We start from the raw sequence: 14,472 nt of genomic DNA on the forward strand, positions 1-14,472 counted from the left end.
AGAAGGCCCCCCCTCAGCCTTCTCTTCTCCGGACTAAACACTCCTAGTTCCCTTAGCCATTCCTCACAGGACTTGCTCTCTGGACCCTTCACCTCCTCTGCTGTCCTTCTTTGGACATGCTCCAGCACTTCTCTGTGTGTCCTGTAGGGCACCTCCTGCATGTCTTTCAGGACTGCGAAGAACAGATCAACTTCCAAACTAACAGAAAGCTGCATCGGTTGTTAACACACCTGTGGAGAGAGAAGAGAGGGACAACTGGAATAAAAATAGCTTCAAATTCCTCCTGACCTTTGACAAAGAAGCAACCAAGTTTTCCATAGCAGTTGCACTGAGGTCTTGAACGGATTTTATCTGACCAGCCCCTTGACAGACATGATATTAATTTGCTGCTTTACTTGGATAATCTTGATTATTTCCACTTGGAATTGGGCAAAAGAGAGCAGCTAAATCATATGGTGCTCTCAAATCACAGGGGAAATCCATACGCCGGCCTCTTCATCATGTTACCACAAAATCTATTTCCTCTTTCATCGAGACAAATGTCAGTAATTCAGTTGGTGGGCTGGCACAGGACAGACGCTGTGGTGTAGGGATTGTTAATAGTAATTTCTGATTCATTGAGATTGTGCAAAAGCACCAAGAGTTGAAGACCAATTGACCCACGGTGGTCTGTCTCCAAAGGCTTACAAATTGGGGTTTGGGGCTTCTTTGTTTGTTTGGAGTTTTTAAATAGGATTTTTTAGATATTTTCTAAGTGGTCTTGCAAAAAAACAATCGCCACTGAGCTCTGAACAAAAGAAGCCACCTCATAACTTCTCTGGTGGTCCACCGAGTTTGTGGACTTTGATGTTCGCAAAGCCACCAACTCAAAAAGCCATTTCCTGGATGCAGCTGGTCTGTTACAGCCAGTCGTCCTGTGCAACAGGAGAGACAGAATTAGAGACATCAGCTTGTCTTGGAAAACTAAGTGGAGTTGAGCAGAGTAAATGCAGGAAGATCTCACAGCAGGAATCCAGTCCTGCAGGCATGATGCAAAAAAAGTGCACATCTCCCTTTTAGTGTCAGATGTGTTTTACTTGGCCATTCCTGTTGCTTTTATATAAAAGTCTGCCACACAACAGAATTACAGAATGGCGATGTTTAACTAACATATATTACAATAGTAAAAAGTGTGGGAAAAGACCCTAAGACCAGGCAGAGCCCTACTGTTTGCTTTAAAAACAAAACCCTACACAAACCCACAGAGCAGCGGAGCTGCTTTATGCAGCCTGCATGTGGCCTTCAGGACAATTCCACATTCAGCCTGTGCTTTGAGCCTCCCTATTCCTCTTACCCTCAGGCTCCTAGAGGGCAAGCCACAGACCAAATGGCAGAAACAGGTTAACCCTCATCATTCTTGTTGCTGGCAATCCCACATAGAGCTACCACTTGGGCCATGGAATGCACAGGCATTGAGAAATCCCTCTCTTTTCCCAGTGAAATAGCATTGGCTATGCTTCTGAAAACACATTTCAGGTGGTCACCAGGAACGTACAAATTCCAGGAAGCTGCAGGATCAACTGCAGCTGCTCATCACCTTCTGAGAAAAACACCCCCAAAAGAGCAACAAACCACAGAAAGGCAGCCAAAGGAGTTGCCCTTTAGGGTGTTGTAAGGGGCATATGAATAGGTACAACTCATCTAATTCTTCTCTGTCTGTCCGCCTTCACCACCCCCAGATGGCTGAGCCCTTCCATTTCCACCCTCCCCGTGCAGCGCTGGGGAAAATGAGGGGAATTAGAGACCAGAAGTAGAAGAACTGGTGCAGACTGGGTGAACGAGAGAGCAGACCTGGGAGCACAGGGGTAGGAGGAGAGAACAAAGAAGTGGCCCTGGAAAGGTGGGAGAGAAAGGAAGCAGAAGTGGGACCACTGGGGCAGACAAAGGGAACCAGGGAGTGGTGTGGGAGGGCACTGGGGCAGGTGGATGGACTGAGGGAGTACTGGGAGCACTGGGGTTCAGGGGGTTGAGGTGATGCTGGGATCGCACTCAGGGTGTATGGGATGACACTGGGGGCAGCACTGTGGAAATAGGGGTTGCTGGCAGGGGTGGGGTGACTGAAACCCTGGGAACAGAGAACCTCTGTGCCCTGCTGGAAGTTGTCACCTCTCTATTGTTCTCTAGAGGCAGCTGAAAATCGGAAGTGACCACAAGTAACCACCAGCCAGGCCAGGAGCCCCACATCTCTCCCCCCTCCAAGTCATTTAGATACTATCTGGTGGCTTCCCACCTCTCTCTCTTCTCACATTCAGGACCATTATCCCCCAGATGGCTCTCACAGTCCCTAGAGGTGTTGATTGAGGTGGTAATCAGTATCCTCCAGCCCCCTAAATTACAGGTCCTTGCAGATGATGTTCCAGTTGGGCATGAAGCTGTAGAAGGAGGCAGATCAGCTCCTGCATAGTAGGCTTCACTTGTATGCTCTGATACTGCTGATACAGAAGGTCCAAGGTACAGAAAGTCTCGAGTCAATTTACTGATGATAAAATCATTGCTGGTCCATTTGTGCTGCTCCCAGTGATATTTGTGGATGTTGGTGAGTGAGTGACTCAGGAAGGATGAAAAGGTAATGGATGGAGGGATGAAGGGATGGAGAGAGGGAAGAAATGAAGTGGGAAGGGATGGGGAAACCAACAGATGCTAGGTGAGTGAAGGGGGAATGGAGGGGATGGGGAGATAGAGGAAGAATTGAGCTCACTGCAAGGACGGAGCGAGTGGCTGGGTGGGCTGCACTGCCCACTGCACTTAACTACTTACATGCATGCAATGCCTTGAACAACGACTTCACAGCTGTGTCATAGCCCTCTGAAATGCTAATTATTCAGCACTCTGTGGCTTCAGCAGCTAATGCACAAGGCAGAACAATTTTCCAGTTGACTGCCTCTCCTTTAAACAATCTCCAAAGCAAATATTCAGAAGTGCTTGATATCTTCTCAGAACTGTCCAACAACAGTTCTCTTCTCTATACCAAGTCTTCTGTAAAGAACAAGCACTCATCATGTAATGGGTAATCTTCAGAAATGACCTTTAATGTTTCACTGGAGAGTCCCAGCTATTTTCAGCTCTCAGCCACACACAGTGCTTCTTTGTTCCTAGCTTTCCATCTGAATCGAACTAGGCAGGCTTTATTTGAAGCTACGACAGGAGTCTGTATCATAATGGAGACAAACCAGGTGACCTCTTGCTTCCCCTGAAATATCCCATGGGCTTCAAGATCCAAGTCAGGTTTTCCCCACCAGCCTTGTAGAATTATCCTCACAGTGGATTATTTTAGTTATTTTAGAGGGAGCAAGTGCTGAGGCTTCTGCTTGGTATGTGGAAAGACTGTGACACTTCAGGAGAGGACGAGTCTGAAGAATAGGACAACAACTTGGCATTCACAGCTCTGCTCTTCTGACACTGACCTCAGAGGGCCTCAGTATGGCCACTCAGTTCAGTGCTGCCGTTGCTCAGAGCGGTTGGTGGGTTTGCTGACAGTTGCACATGAGCACTTCTGATGTTCTGCTCCCTCGAGAGACTGGTAGACAGGCCACCCCAATAGGGATGGGGGATTGGAGTGGTTCTTTGGGAACAGCAGCCTTTGTCCCCATTCCTGGTGGGACACCTCAGCCAAGCTGTCTTGGGGAGGAGAGGTGAACGGGGCTGGAGAGAGAAACCTGACATGCTTCAATGGTTACCTTTCAGAAACAGGCAAGAGAAACAGATCTTTGTCCTGATGTGAAAATTGCCCGGGATTGGCCAGAACTATGAGAGTGCTCTCAGTGTTGTTCTCCTTTCCTTCTAGCAATGGCACGTGGACAGCATTTTGCTTGTCTCATGGAAAGAAGCCAGGCTGACAACCATGCTTTAAGGCTCTATTGCAATTGCAGTTGATTGTTGCGCACGATGAGGTTGCAGTGCTTGAAAACAGGCATGAACAGTTCCAGGCTTGGCAAGTTCCCAGGCTCTCATGGCTGCCCCTACCCCACACTGGTCAGAGGATGCTGCCCAGGATAGGCAGGGAAGGAAATCTCCCCAGTACCCAGGCATACCGGATGCTTCAACTGCCACAGCCCACCTGGGTCAGGCTCTTTCCAAGTTTCCTCGACAGGATCCTTGTCCTGTGGGCCCTGGACAAACAAAAAAACCCGCATCTTATCAGAGGTGCTGTGGGGACAGACATCCTTCCTACAGCCAGGGGAGCTCTGTTCCTGCAGTCAGCTCCAAGTGGCTGCTTGGGGACAAGCAGACAATTCATTGTGTCCACTCTGAATGGTCACATCTTGCTCGGTGACAGCGCTGACTTAGGCTGACAATGACGGTGGTGGTGTCGCAAAACTTCACACTGACTGAGGTAAGAGAGGTCAGGACACGAAGTACAGAATTACAAGAACAAATATTTATTCACGCACATAAGGTGTTTCAGCTAAATTGAGGCACCCAATTGTGGTTTTACACAGGGTGCATGGAACCTTCAAATGTTCAGGTAAGGCGTGAATCAAGTGATCACTAACATCTTTACAACCAATTAATAAACATAGTAAATCAAAGGAGGAAGATGAAGATCACAGTGCTCAACTTGGCCTTGCTCCTCAGCGTCTGGTACACCAAATCAGATGCACAGGTGACCCCAAATTATTAAACCTCATTAATGAATAAGGCTGGAGGTTGGTCTAGGCTGCAGGAGATCCCAATGACTATGGATGTTCTTTGCCCTCATGGACATCTGGGTCCCAGCATAAGGTATGGATCCGCCTCTGGAGTCCTGGGTCCTTAACTCTCATCCCATTGCCCTCTTCTCTCTCTCCAGAGCTCAAATCATACCTCTTTGATTGTTGAACTTGGACCATGTGGTAAGTGCCCAGATGGCCCCTCAGGTGCCAGCCTGGGGTAATGGGATCCCAGGGAGCCTGGAAATGCCCCTCCAGAGACATCTAGGGAGCTCTGGGGAGACTGGGGTAGGATTTCTCAGCAAGCTCATATCATCAATCCTGCAGAAGAAAGCTGCAATGTTGGGGACCAAGCCTCTTCGGCTTTGCCTCTCCCTGACCAATCAAGGGGCTACCCAATCCCATCAGTCCCTCTCCTTCCTTCCATAAGTCTTTCTTTCCCCGGAGCCCAGGTTCACAGTGAATAGTCACATCTGTCCCATGCCTGTGAAGACACATCCCAAACTCATGGAGGGGCCTCCACCAAGTCTATGGTTATGTGTCCATAAAGAAATCCTCCTTGCTCTCTCTCCATGACCTTTCAGTTCTTCCTAGATCTATGCTTATTATTTTGTCTGGTCCATAGCCTAAATTCCCCTAACAGTGGTCCTCCCAGGCCCCTTAACTTGGATCTGTTTCAGTTCTTTTCCTTCGGTGCCTACCAATCACCTCAGCTGGACTTCCCAAAATCCCCTCCCTCGACACTCCTCCATCTCCTCTCCTTGGGTACCCAAATTCCCTGCAGTGTCCTATGTGTCCATCTCCACCCAGCTTGTCCTTGCACGGTTAGACATCCCAGACAAACCTGGAAAGCAATGAGGCTGGGGGTGCACGAGGAGGAAGCCTGGGGAGGGATGAGGGGAAACATCTCTGATCCTCCCCACCTCTCAGGTCTCATCACAACTGCTTTGTGGATCTCCTTCCCTAGGACGTGGCAGATTCTCATCTCCCAGCAAATGGAGATGTTCCTTTAACCACAAGTAGCTGAGAGAGATTGGACTTGGTGCCAGACACCATGGGAAATCTGTCCCCTCTGCTCCCTTATTGCCCTTGGGAACATCCCTGTGACCCTCAAGGTTTCTCATGGCAACCTTCCTGTTGCGGGCGGCTGACATTCAGGAGGAGGAATCTCTGGCCAGCACCATGAGTTCTGCAAGCTCCTTCCTCTCTTCCTTCTCTCTCTTCTTTTCCTCTTCCCCAGACCCAAGGGAGTTGGGGAGAATCAAAATCATAGAATCATAGAATAGTCAGGGTTGGAAAGGACCTTAAGAGCATCCAGTTCCAACCCCCCTGCTATGGGCAGGGACTCCTTACCCTAGACCATGTTGCCCAAGGCTCTGTCCAACCTGGCCTTGAATGCGGCCAGGGATAGAGCATTTACCCACTTGGTTTTTTTGGGCAACCTGTTCCAGTGCCTCACCACCCCCACAGTAAAGAACTTCCTGCTTATATCTAACCTGAACTTCCTGTTTTAATTTGAACCCATCACCCCTTGTCCTGTCGCTACAGTCCCTGATGAAGAGCCCCTCTCCAGCATCTTTCTAGGTCCCCTTCAGATATTGGAAGGCTGCTATGAGATCACCACCCTGGGAGATAAAGGCAACAAGAACTGATGGATCAGGCACTATCAGGTGGAATATTTGTACCCAGTCATTGATGGCTTTTTGATCCTATACAAATTGGTAGGCAGGTTTTCCGTCCAGGCATAGTTTAGGTAGTTGTTAATGGGTTGTTAACTTTGCCTGCGGTTTGCTGTGTAAATGCGTCCCTAAGACGCTGGTTGGGCTGTTTTCAGATAGTACAAAAGAACGTGTAATTGATAGGTGGCCCACCTGGAAGGGTGTCTTTTCTGAAAAAGGGCACGTCTTGGGGACCTTTATTCAATTCCCATGCTGTATTGTAGTCCCACTGTGTCCATGTATTGTGGTCATTTGTTAGAATCGTAGAATAGTTAGGGTTGGAAAGGACCTGAAGATCATCCAGTTCCAACCCCCCTACCATGGGCACGGACACCTCACACTAAACCATGCCACCCAAGGCCTCATCCAGCCTGACCTCGAACACCGCCAAGGATGGAGCATTGACAACCTCCCTGGGCAACCCATTCCAGTGCCTCACCACCCTCACAGTAAAGAATTTCTTCCTTAGATCCAATCTAAACTTTCCCTGTTTAAGCTTTAACCCATTACCCCTTGTCCTGTCACTACAGTCCCTGATGAAGAGTCCCTCCCCAGCATCCTTGTAGGCCCCCTTCAGATACTGGAAGGCTGCTCTGAGGCTTCCACACAGCCTTCTCTTCTCCAGGCTGAACAGCCCCAACTTTCTCAGCCTGTCTTCATACGGGAGGTGCTCCAATCCCTGATCATCCTCGTGGCCTCCTCTGGACTTGTTCCAACAGTTCCATGTCCTTTTTGTGTTGAGGACACCAGAACTGCACACAATGCTCCAAGTGAGGTCTCAGGAGAGCAGAGTAGAGGGGCAGGATCACCTCCTTCGACCTGCTGGTCACGCTCCTCTTGATGCAGCCCAGGATACGGTTGCTTTCTGGGCTGTGAGCGCACACTGCAGCCGGCTCATGTTCATTTTCTCATTGACCAACACCCCCAAGTCCTTCTCCGCAGGGCTGCTCTGAATCTCTTCTCTGCCCAACCTGTAGCTGTTCAGAGATGAATGCATGGTGCCCATATCTACTGGGCACAGATAATTCCCCCCCTCCCCCTTCCTCCCCTGACGGGTGTGTGGGAACTCTTGACGTGGGTTTATGGTATTTAAAATCACGTGGGCTTTACTGAAGGTTGCTGTATAACAGATTCCCAGTAATTGTGAATTTTGGGTGTATTTATTTTCCTGTGCAGGTGCAGGGGACTGGATTTGGAAGTCATGGTTAAACTTGGCATAGCTTGCGATGCCAGAGAAAAACACAGCTTAAAGGGGTAATCTTTTTTCCAGTGGCCTTATGATTCACAATATTTGCAGCAATTGGCTTGGGCAATTTCAGGGGAAAAAAGTCCTTGTGGTATACTGTATCCTTGCCCTTGTCCCCTTCCTTTTGGGAAAAAGGGTCCTGGACCCCTAAGGGCTGTGGGAACTAGCAAGGGAACTTGCATTGTTCCTCAGTTTCTCCTTGTGATCCTTCCTCCCATTAAAGACAAAAGTTGCTACGCTAACAATTTCATCTCTTCCTTGCCCTTGCCGTGCTGGAGCATGTTTAGAAAAATCTTTTTGGATGTCAGGAGTGGGTTGGTTGACAAAAAGGGGAACAATTATTTCCAGGGTGGACCCTCCCATACATACCCCTTTGCTAAGCTCATCGAGCACAAACATCAGATGAGTGCTCTGTTGACCCTTACTGACTTTCCCTCACCTGACTGCAACTGGTTGTTTTTTATCCTGCTCAACTCCAGGGATTCTAAAAGTCCATCTCTACACTGTCTCAAGGTATCCCTAACTGCTTCTGTACCATGATCCCACCCTGGTTTGCCACCAGCTGCAGCCTTTTCCCAGAGGCTCCTGCAGCCCAGTGCTCCTGCACCCATGCCCGTCACTGTCTCCGTCCCCACACTCAGAGCCATACCCATCCAGCCTTCCCATCCCAGCGTCAATGCAGTCCCATCCCCATGCTCGCCCCTGGCTCCAGCTCCATGCTTGGCCATCACCTCCAAGTTCTGTGTGAGCCCTGACCCTCAGCTTGGCCCTTTCCCCACATTTGGTGTGGTCCCCAGCCCCATGCTCAGCACTCATGTCCCACGCTGGCAGGGTTTAACCCTGTGTCCTGGGTTCAGCTGTAGCAGTCATTTTTCTCCTTCTCAGTAGCTGGTGCAGCGCTGTGCTTTTGACTTTCAGCCTGGGAACAGCGCTGATAACACCGATGTTTTTAGTTGGTGCTCAGTCATGTTTACTCTGACCAAGGACTTTGTGAGTCTCATGCTCTGCCAGGAAGGAAAGGAAGCCGGGAGGAAGCAGAGACAGGACACCTGACCCAAACTAGCCAAAGAAGTATTCCATACCACAGCACTTCATGCCCACTATAGAAACCTGGAGCAGTTACCTGGAAGGGCTCGATCACTGCTCTGGTCGGGCTGGGTATCGGTGCGTGGATGGTGAGCGGTTGTATTATCTTCCCTTGTTATTCCCTTCATCATTATTATTATTGTTGGCAGCAGCAATGGTTTGTGTTATACCTTAATTACTGGACTGTTCCTATTTCAACCCGTGGGAGTTACATTCTTTTGATTCTCCTCCCCATCATGTCATGGGGTGCTTAAAGTCTTCCCTTAGGACTTGGGCCTATGAGCATGAGGTTTCTTCCAGCTGTTTGACAAAGACCTCATCTACTTCTTCCTGATCAGGCAGTCCATACAGATACCTCAACTCACATCACCCATGTTATTCTGCCGGCTAATCCTGAGCCATAACCTCTCAACTGGCTTTGTTCACCCCAAGGCAGAGCTCCATGGATTCCAGCTGCTGTCACAGTAAGGGCAGCTCCCGCTCATCCCTTTCCCGGTCTGTCTCTCCTAAAGAACCTGTGTCCATCCGTTTCAGCACATCTGTCATGTGAGCTTCCCCACCACATCTCTGTGACTTCACTGAGACTGTAGCCCTCTAATGGCATGTAAACTTCTAATTTCTTCTGTGTGCTCCCCATACTGACTGCATTAGCATACAGACACTCCTGAAAGATGAGGAACAACCCCCACACACCCCTTGCTAATGTCCCCTCAGCAATTCCTTATTTGTGAGTGTGCACCGTTCTTCCCTGTTCTGTAGATTTTGAAAACCGTCAACCACATCACTCTGCACCTTTGCTTGCCAAACCAATTCACCGCTTCCTCACTTGAAGTCATCATCTCCCTCCTATCTTATTCTAGTCTCCTCAGGTTTGCCAGTCTGTTAGCAAAGAGGGGTTTCTACCTTCTTTGTCGGGAAAGTTCTACTTGTCCCTACCAATCCTTGACCCCCAAAGGTGGTCCTGTGGTTTTAAAATCACACCGTTGTCATTGACACAGCTGCACAACAACATGCTGAACCTCAAGATACATCCACTCCTCCTTAAGCCTTTCTAATTTGGCAATAGGATTAAAGAGAAAACCATCTGGACTCACGCTGACCTTAGCCCTCATCCCCCCAGCCATGTAGTCACTCTCGATATGCTCAGATACTCCCTCCCTACTGGAGTATTTGTGATGATGTTTAATAAGGGGCAATAGTGTGGTTTAAAATGTATATACATATATATGTGGCATTAGACCATTAAAAGCAATCTGAAGTTCACTGTATTTCTAATTGCAAAAATTTATAGAAACACATAGCTTGCATATACATACACACACCGGTTTTCGATGGCATTATAATCCTTGAGCTCATATGCAGTATCTTCGAAAGATGGGTTTGGCTTTACTTTCTCAAAACATGTCAAATTAGATCACTTTCAAGCTTAGCAGAAGTGCATCACAAGGCAGAAAGAACAGTGGAATTAAAACTTGTCCTAACAACAGCAGGAGTGACTTGAAACAAGTCAGTCATTCTTTGCGATGCTCTCTTCCACCAGTCCCAGTTTTACTCTTTCTTCCACCTCTCTCTTCATCTTTTCTTTCTCTTCCATTTTCCCCCTTTTTGCCAGTGACATTCTTTTGGCATCCTGCACTGCTTCCATCCGGAGCTGCTCGAGCTGTACTCTTCTCTGAAAAAAAAAACCAAAGCCGGCCACGTTTCTTTGTGTGACTTTTGTTTCTCTGAAACAATAAACTGGAAGCACGTACAAGATTCCTGGAAGTTCCTGTTTTGGCATAGTTTATTAAATGTGATGCTAACAGACACAACTCTTGGGGTAGCTGCGGCTACCTACTCACCTATAAACTTCCTAGCAAACAATGACTACATATGCGAGTGTAAATGACACTTGCTTCTTCCAGTAAATGTATCTGCAGTTAATACTATTAGTTACTTCAAAACTCAGATAAACATTGAGAGTTTTGCTTATGAAGTACAAAATAAATGCTAATCACATCGTACTACAGTGAAAAGGAATCAGGAAAGGGGGCGAAGGGCATCAGAGCCTCTCAGAGCAACAGACTGAATTGCTAAAACTCATCTGAGGGAATTTCAGGTCATTTTAAATCAAGGACACAACGGGAGAGAAAATACTATAACAAAGGAACAAACAAAACCCTTTCCACCTCAAAATTAACTAGACAGGGAGACACTACTGAGGAAGCTTGTTTATTACTGAGAAAAATTCTGTCTACAGAAAGGCATTCACACTTGCTCTGAAGTCACTGAATCTGAAGTTAATGAAATTTTGCATTTGCCATACAGGAAAAAGCTTACCTCAAAGAGCTTAAATAACGACCAGTTAACATCCTGATGTTTCACCCAGCTGTACCCATAATGCACTAAATTTTTAAACACAAGGTAGGAAAATTCTGTTTTCTAAACGAACGTCCTTTTTTTCATGTTTAAGTCCTTCAGTGTACAGCTGCCGTATACAGCTGCCAACTTTCAGTCTGATGTCTATTCTGTTCCGTTCTGTAATATTTTGATTCTCTAGAGCCCATACTGGTAAACATCTATGTTTGATATAACTTATCTCCAGTGGGACAGACCCCACTATTCCAAACACACAGGGTTTTATATGTATCCAAGATTTAAAAGTCCCATTCAAGGCAGACGCTAAAAGATACATCAGTTGCAGAACTTCTGTGAATAAAGCAGTTCTGTATCCACCTCACACTTCATACGTCAGATTTCTCATTCAATCTATGTGAGCATCTGATATAATTCAAATAGTGTAATTTCTACCTTGCCAGTCTTCTACTGCTAGGTAGCATGGGGCTTCATTTTTATGAGCACAAGTGTGGTTTCCAATAAGCACAGTGGTGTGGTATTAACGACTCCATGCGTAAAAGTCAGAAATCTCATTGATTTCTCTTCTAAAATACAGGTACAGATGATTAATTGGTAGAATTTGTACCGAAAGCTCCACCCTGCCTAACTTGTTTGCTCTATGGTGGTCTTTCAGCCTGGAAAGTTGTCTATGGATGTTCACAGTAGCTAACCTTAGTCTCGGAGAGAGCATTTCCTTTGCTCTGCACTCACCTTAAAGATTCTTTTCTCCTCACGTTCCAAGTAATGACACAGTAGCAGCTCTCTTAAAGCTGGTGGGTTTACAAAGATCACAGCCACTAAAGTGAATGAACTGAACCTTCTTATTTAAATTCTTTTGTAAAACACATTTTACCGGTCCGTTACATGGAAGACATACCCCAGTCAGTATACAAGCACAAACCACTGTACTCAGATCGTAATGATGGGAAGACTTGCTCAGCAATCCCAAACACTCCTGCCTATGCCGCTCATTCCAGGATTTCTTTTTGCAAATATCACTGCAAGTGAAGACTTCATGACAATGCTGGCAAGGTGAGAGCTGAACACCAGCTGAACGTCCACACTGATAGCAGTATTTAAATAAAGGTAATCTAGAACAAAGACAGTTGTAAAATGAAAGCACACTGTTGTTTGGTTAATGCTTTCCTCAAGCTGACAGCATGTTTGCAGATCACAGTAAAACTGCATTAAAACGGCTACAATACAAAAATAATAATGTTCAACAATAATGCTCAGCAATAAAGAACAGGAGTCTCTGCAGCTTATCACAGGGGTTTGTGGGGAGCAGACTGCGTACCAGCTGCAAAGCCAGCCCCCAGAAAAGCCTAGTGAGAAAAATGACCAAGCTTTTACCAAACCAACATCCACATCCTGCCATACACTAGCACACTGCATGCTTTAGTGTACACTCGGCCTGGAGATGTCTCTTTTCAAACTGGCATGCAAACAGATCATATATGGCCAGAGATAACAAAGCCAAGCTGGCAAACTTAAAACACTCACAGAACACCCTGGAATACTGCAGAGACAAACAAGGGCTTTCATAGGCCTCTGCACCACAACAGTTATTCCAAAGTTGGAACATAAAACAGATTGCTTGGACTAAGGCTGTCAGTGGGACAGGGAAGCAGAATATTAGATATAAGTGCAAGCTGGACTACAGATTCACATCCTTTTAAAAGCATCTAAGGATCATTTCCAAATAGCAAGCTTCACTAAGGTTTCATTTGTTGCTGGAAGTCATCATTGAGATTTATTTGTAAAATCTTGGTGTACTAGTTTAACTTTCCAGGTTTTAGTTTGAGTTAGTTCATGTTCTTCTAGGTATTTCTGCATCTTATGCTACTATTGATCTATCTTGGTTCAGAAAAAAATGCTACCTCAAAATTTCTGTCTTCAAAAAGGCCCCAGCTCCTGACACCTATCTTACTTCCTCTTGATTCAAATACTGAGGCAAAGTTCAGAAGCCTGTGAATTCCATACAGTATGAGAAACTGGTGACAGAATTCAATATCCTTGAGGCCAGTATTCCATTATTACTCAAACTTTTGTTAATACACAGTTCCAAGAATAACATTCAAACTGTACAACTTATTCCTGAAATTTCTGGAGAAATGTAAGCTACAAAATTTGTACGGGCCTAATTCTTAGTATTTGCATGCTCCTCTAATGTACTGATGTCATTAATTGGTTTAAAACACAAGGACACTCTGCTTCTCACAAGAAGACTGAATATTATAAACAGTAATAGCAAAGTCTGGAGCTGAAAAGGAGGGATGTGATCAGAGCCCAGAAAGAACCTAATGGCAGCTGGTAAGTCTGGATAGACTGGAGAGAAACATTAGAAAGGAGAAAAATGGCAGGGCGACAATAATTTTGGTGAGGAAGAAAAATCCCCAGGGCATAGGATTTTTGACTTGTAATAGTCAATCCTTGAGAGCAGTATCCTGTAGTACTGTCCTACCTCATTTCTTCCACATGCTGGCTCCCTCCTTTCTTCTTTGAAACACGTTTATGAATGGCTGAATCCGCTACACCAGCAAAAGAGAACAGGGGGGAAAACAAAAATTGGTATTCTGACATAAGAATTCAAATACTAGTCACAAGACCCACTGTCATTAAAAGTCTGCTTGGCTTTGTCTACTGTAGAAAAATTGAAGATACATAATAAAATGCATCTTCCATCCACAAGCTTCAGAAGCCAAGAAAATAGGAGCCAATTGCTGCCTGTCACAGCCAAGAGGAAGAAACCATACAGATAACTTATTCTTACAACCTGCTTGTGACAAGCCACAGAGTCACAGGTGATGCTGAACCGCAAAGGTAACAGCCTTACATTCTGAGTTCACTTCCCGAGTGTGCTACATCTTTTGTCCCAAAGACCTATCAGAGACCTAGGATCTAAGCCTCATTTCACCACGCATTTGACCAGTACTGAGGGTGTAACTCAGACCATCCAAATTAAGATTTATGTAACATATTAATATATTCATTGTTGCTACTTTAATAGCAGAAGAGCACTGACATAATGGGAGAGGACCTGATAGTCAGTTGCCATAAGGAATGAAGGTACACTAGATATCCGCAGTGACCACTGCATGTATCCTGATCCCTGCAGTAATGACAAGCAATTCCAAAGTTCTCCCATGAAAGAAGAGCCAACTCCTCCAATCACTCCTTAACACATGGTAGTAGATCTTGTACAGGGATTTACCAGGAAGCAGCTGACAGGCACTAAACTCATATTCAGATTTCTTCACAAAGCCTGTTCATTCTCTTTAATATTTGTAGAATTGGGGAGGGACTCTTCATTAGGGACTGTACTGACAGGACAAGGGGTAGCGGGTTCAAACTTAAA

The 14,472-nt window shown here is 46.1% G+C and overlaps 1 pseudogene across 1 annotated transcript in view; it reads right to left on the minus strand.

Moving 5' to 3' along the window:
- Nucleotides 1–899: 899 nt before the first annotated feature.
- The window catches only part of LOC308232591 (ankyrin repeat and MYND domain-containing protein 1-like), a 31,594-nt pseudogene continuing 18,021 nt past the window's right edge, over nucleotides 900–14,472 (minus strand). The window contains exons 11-13 of the transcript in view: nucleotides 13,579–13,645; nucleotides 1,334–1,343; nucleotides 900–914 (exon numbers count right to left, since the gene is read on the minus strand). The product of the transcript in view is annotated as an ankyrin repeat and MYND domain-containing protein 1-like (transcript). The remainder of the gene's footprint in view (nucleotides 915–1,333; nucleotides 1,344–13,578; nucleotides 13,646–14,472) is intronic.

This window comes from Psittacula echo (assembly GCF_963264785.1).
Source record: "Psittacula echo genome assembly, contig: SCAFFOLD_93, whole genome shotgun sequence".
Taxonomy (NCBI): Eukaryota; Metazoa; Chordata; class Aves; order Psittaciformes; family Psittacidae; genus Psittacula; species Psittacula echo.